Source organism: Phalaenopsis equestris, unplaced genomic scaffold (assembly GCF_001263595.1).
Source record: "Phalaenopsis equestris unplaced genomic scaffold, ASM126359v1 Scaffold232315, whole genome shotgun sequence".
NCBI lineage: Eukaryota > Viridiplantae > Streptophyta > Magnoliopsida > Asparagales > Orchidaceae > Phalaenopsis > Phalaenopsis equestris.
In genome coordinates this window covers 153,958-159,957 of record NW_018250281.1, presented here as the reverse complement: position 1 = coordinate 159,957, position 6,000 = coordinate 153,958, and the positions used below count along the sequence as shown (strand labels likewise).

The window sequence follows — 6,000 nt, the reverse complement described above, 5'->3', positions numbered from 1 at the left end:
AAGTAAAAGTTTTGTATTAAGACTTTGCTTTAGGATTGATGATGTGATACATTAACAACTCATCAATATCTTGTGTGGATTTAAGCACCCATGAGTAATCAAGAAATGGGATTTTTTCATGAAAGTTAACATCAACAGAAATCATGTATATGTATAAGAGAGCGGAAAACACTTATACTCTTTTTGCAAATGAGAGTATCAAAGAAAGACACAAATTAATTACCTAGGGTTCATCATAGAAACCTGTAGATGATTATCACAAAGAAAACAAGTGAACCCAAATATACAAGATCCAATGAGAGAGAGAGGTTTAGTTCAACATAAAATTTGGTAGAGTATCTAGTTTTGTAAAACAGTAAAAGAATTCTGATTTATTAAGTAACATGCACTAAAAAATGCATTACCCAGAACAGTTTGGGCATATTCATTTGGAATAAAAGAGTTCTTGCAGTCTCAAGAAGATGTCTATTTCTTCTATTCAGCTACTCCATTTTAGGATGGAGAATCAACATAGTATGATTTGGGAAGCATCTCATTTTCTATCATGCAAGTCTGAAAATGTGTAGAAAATACTTTTTTTTTGGCATTGTCACGTCTCAATATTTTAGCTGAAATATTGAATTGAGTTTTAATTTTAGCACAAAAGGATTGTAATAATGACAATAACTCAGAGTGATATTTCATAAAGTAAAGTCAAGTCATAGGAGAAATATTATCCCTAAAAGTGACAATATTTAAATTCATTAGAAAAAACATGACAAGGTCCCCATACATCAGAATGAACTAACTAAAAACTACAACTAGCCCTTTTGTTAATTCTACAAACAGACGCAAATGATGGTGTTTAACATATTGACATGACACACAATTTAAAGATTATAATTGCATAAATTGAGGGTATAACTTTTTTAACATCAATAGTGATGGATACCCTAATTGATAAGGGACCTCAAAATGACATAAAATAGTAGAACTAGTTATGGGTTGAGGTAGTCTGTTATCCAAAATGTACCCCCCCACTCTTGTCCTTTACCAATAATCTTCTTTGCCATATGATCCTGAAACAGATAATGGTCAATGAATAATCTCATGATCATAACTAATGGAGTGCAATTATCAATCATAGAGAAAGCTAAATATATTATCACTGATGATACTAACTAAGATTTAAAGAAGAAGCACCCCACAGAGCAAAAGGCACCGAATGTGATACTAATGTTAGAAAATGACACATTTATATGACCATTTATGGGTGTAGATGGATTACAAAAAGAGAGAGGCACCTCGTGATCTTGGAGGCACCCCATGATCTAGGAGGCACCATAATCAACCAATCGTGCCAAAATACAAGCCCTAAAATTAGGTGTAAAGCCCAATCCAAAGACAAGCATAACCTAGCCTTCATCAAGTCTAAAGTCTAAATTTGTGCATGAAACACATAAGGGTACATAAGGAGCAACATTAAATCAAGGAGGAACAATCATTTTATTTAAAATGAAAAAAATTTCTCCACATATGGAAGGCTGACCACACAAATAGAAGGTCGGACAAGATGTAATCTATTGTACCTTATCCAAACAGACTGGTGGGAGGCTATCTAGATTTAAAATAATTGGCTTATTTGATAATTTAATTTGTTCCCAAAATAAGAAGAAATTACCTAAATCTCTAATTTCTAGGGATTGTTATCAAATGAATTTTTATTATGTATGTATATATATATTTTTTTTTAAAAATATATATATATATATATGAAAAGGCCCAAAGGCTAATATATTAAAGAGAAAAGATACATATATGTTGTATGGGTGGACCTAAAAATAGGCACCCAACCCACACGATACAACACATCCAAAAAATTTAAAAAGGGGTACATATAAAAATAAAAAAGCCCAAAACCACCCGGGCGTTGAAAAAATGAGAGTCATCCCAATCTTGTTTTGTCTCTGGCTCCAATTCTCAGAAGGTATCCAGTTAGCAGATTGGTAAGGTGTGTACCATTACCAGACGTAACCAAAGTATCAATCCTAAGACTCCTGAGCTCAATAGATCTCTATTTTTCTTCTTCCTCCTGGAAGTATAAACCTGTTGTTCCCCATCCGAAGAATCAGTCTGACAAGGTGGTAGAGCTTAAGCAGAAAGATTACCAACCGTGGTACCCACAATAGGTTTTAATATCTGTGAAGTATGGGTTGTCTCTACATCGGATACTTCATGAAAATGGAGAGCTGTGAGGTTCTCCTGATTATCCATCAGTATTGTTTTCAGTGGGGTTTGAAGGTGTCAGCATCTCATCACTCACAGTAACATTAACAACAGTGTCATGGGGGGGCACAGGGGTAGCAGTATCCTCCCCAGGTGAAATTGAAATGTCCACAGCAAAGGGGTTAGACCCATCCTTATTCACTTGAACCTTAGCTTTCAAATCAGGATGGAACTTATGACATTTATTAAGGATATGCCCAAACATCTTACAGTGGGTACAATATGGGGGTCTGTGTTCCATGACGATTTGTTACCAATATCCATTATGGGTTGTGCCCAGCCAGACTTCAGTAACATCAGCTAAAGTAATATCTCTTTCCACAATTATTCTGACCACTAAAGATCTGCTTAGGTTGAAAGTAGGCATATCTAACTTCAAAGGATCCCCAAGGATTACCCCAATAGAGTAGAGAACCTGATGGTGAAAAAAATATAACTTGAGACTAGGTAGACTAAACCATACCGGTACAGTGAGAGTTTCATGCTTTGGGTCGAAATCAGGAGATAATTTGAGTAGCTTCGTTGATTTGTCTGCGATATTAAGATATTTCTTGGATAAAATTCAAGTATAGTCTTCAGCCACTGTTAGTTGAATCAACACATGTCTCTCATCCATGAGTCCCACTTTCCACTTGTCTGCTAGCTTAAGACCCTCTTTCTGATCACATCCATAGGCCGGTGCCCCCACTAAAATTTTCCAATAAGAGCAAAATTGAATTTTTCTGTCAGGGTAGAAATTTTTTAGTCAGAAAAAAAATTTGATGTTTTCCACCTTTCTTACTTCCCTTCTTAAAAAAAGGGCAATCATTTATACCATCGCGACAATCCTTATAGCTTAAAAGGAATATCATCGCGGACTCCACCTGAGGGTTACCTACAACGTGGGCAAAGGAGGCCTTTGTCGGCTCAACCAAAGAAGAAGGAAGAGCCATCAGAGCAAGGGGAGGCGCCAGCGATCACCTGCAGCGAGAAGCAGATAAAACAACACTATTTCAGGAAGCACATTGTCGGGCCGGAGAGAAGCAGGTGTCAATATATAAAAGTAGGTCTTCATTCTTCTTCTTCCTCCTGGATGTGGAGGAAGAAGAAGAATGGAGACCTTTTCAAGCTCAGGAATCTAATGGATGATACTTTGGTTACTTTGGGTAATAGAGACCAATTTGTTAGCTGTCTCACTTCAAAGAATTAGAGGTAGAGGCATGACTAAATTGGATCATCCCTAACTTTTTTTGAGCCTTGGTGGTTTTGGTTTTTTGGTCTTATATGTACCTTCTCTTTTTTTAGGATTTTGTGTGTTGTATCGTGTGGGCTGGGTGTCTATTTTTGGGCTCACTTATACAACATATCTGTATATTTTTCTCTTTAATATATTAGCCTATGGGCTTTTTTAAAAGGGGTTTGAAGGTGTCAGCATCACATCACTCACAGTAACATTAACAACAGTGTTAAGGACGACCACCTTATTTTTTCTATCCATTTTAAAAGCCAACCAAGGCTTTCAAATCTCTTTGAATAATATGACCACTATTCATCTATCTACCCTAGTCGACTTCATGCCCCATCTCCAACCAAATCATAAAGGAGACATTTACATAAATACCACCCAATTCTTATGTATTTACTTATCTAACACATATTTTAGTTTCTACATTTATAACATTCAAATCTTTCATATCTCATCAAAAATACCACTATTTTAACATCTAGTAAATAAATGCACCTTTTAATGCATAGGTAAGATGGCATATATATATATGTAAAAATTGAAGTTTAGGTGTTAGATATGTAAATAGATAAGAAATAAGCGGAATGTATGTAAATTTATCCCAAAAAAATTATGCGAGGTATTTAGGAGCAGTACAAGACAAAACAAGGAGGAAACAACTTAGAAAAGCGAAGAAAAAAGAATTCAAGGAGGAAAATAAAACAATAAACAAGTTGGAAGTATAAGTCAATTGAACGTAGACAACACAAGAGGAAATGGGATAGGAATATTGATGTTTACCTCTTTAAAGAGCAATAAATAAATGAAAATTAATATAAGGATCCACTTAAAAAGATGACACCAGAGTAAGATTAGGATCAAGGGAACGAGCTCTTCTAGAGTAAACCTTAGTGATAGATGGCCTAGGCTGAGGAGCTGCTGGTGGAGGTGGAGCAAGTTTTGAATTAATGATGTGATACATTAACAACTCATCAGAATCTTGTGTGAATTTGGGCACCGATGAGTGATCAAAAAATGGGGTTTGTTCGTGAAAGCTAACATCAATAGAAACTATATATATGTATAAGAGAGGGGAAAACACTTATACCCTTTTGCAAATGAGAGTATCAAAGAAAGACACGCATTAATGACCTTGGGCCCAGCATAGAAACCTGTAGATGAGTATAAAAAACAAAACAAGTAAACACAAATATACAAGATCCAATTAGAAAGAGAGGTTTAGTTCAACATAAAATTTGGTAGAGTATCTAATTCTGTAAAACAATAGAAAACATTCGATTGATCAAGAAACATGCGCTAAAAATTGTATCAACCCATAACTGTTTGGGCATATTCGCTTGGAAAAAAAGAGTTCTAGTTGTCTCAAGAAGATGTCTATTGTTTCCTTTCAGCTACTTCATTGTGGGATGGGTATCAACACAGTATGATTGGTGAAGCATCTTGTATTGTGTCATATATGTCTAAAAATGTGTAGAAAAATACTTTTTGGCATTGTCACTTCTTAAAATTTAACTGAAACATTGAATTGAGTTTTAATTTTAGCATAAAATGATTGAAAATATGAGAATAAGTCGGAACGATATTTCATAAAGTCAAGTCAAGTCATACGAGAAATATTATCCCTAAAAGTGATAATAAATTAATTAGGTAAAACAAGGCAAGGTCTCCATACATCAGAATAAACCAACTCAAAACTACGACCAACTCTTTTTTCAATTCTACAAACAGACGCAAATGATTGAATTTAGCAAATTGACATGACACACAGTTTAAAGATGACAATTGCATAAATTGAGGGTATAACTTTTTTAACATTGGTAGTGATTGATTATCTAATTGATAAGGGAACTCAAATTGACATAAGTAATAGAACTAGTTATGGGTTGAGGTAGTTTGTTATCCAAAATGTACACCCCCCTCCCCCTCGACCTTGTCATTTACCAATAATCTTCTTTGGCATATAATCCTGAAACAGATAATGATCAATGAATAATCTCATGGTCACAACTAATGAAGTGCAATTATCAATCATAGAGAAAGCTAAGTATAATATCACAGATGATACTAACGAAGATTTAAAGAAGAAGCACCCCACAGAGAAAAAGGCAGCAAATGTGATACTAATGTTAGAAAAGGACACTTTTATATGCCCATTTATGGGAGTAGATGGCTTACAAAAAGAGAGAGGCACCCCGTGATCTTGGAGGCACCCCGCCATAATCAACCAATCGGGCCAAAATACAAGCCCCAAAAATTGGTGTAAGGCTTAATCCAAAGTCAAGCCTAACCTAGACTTCATCAAGTCCAAATTCTAAATTTGTGCATGAAACACATAAGGGTACACAAGGAACAACATTAAATCAAGGAAGAATAATCACTTTATTTAAAATGCAAAAAATCTCTCCCCATATGTAAGGCTGACCACACAAATAGAAGGTCGGACAAGATGGAATCTATTGTACCTTATCTAAACAAACGGTGGGAGGCTATCTAAATTTAAAATAACTGGC

General features: G+C 35.1%; 1 protein-coding gene across 1 annotated transcript in view; it reads right to left on the bottom strand.

Moving 5' to 3' along the window:
• Positions 1 to 4,575: 4,575 nt before the first annotated feature.
• LOC110038253 (peroxisomal nicotinamide adenine dinucleotide carrier-like) overlaps positions 4,576 to 6,000 on the bottom strand; it is a 35,232-nt gene continuing 33,807 nt past the window's right edge. Inside the window, exon 8 of the mRNA XM_020743029.1 lies at positions 4,576 to 4,641. The gene's annotated coding sequence lies outside the window, so the exon portion shown is untranslated. The remainder of the gene's footprint in view (positions 4,642 to 6,000) is intronic.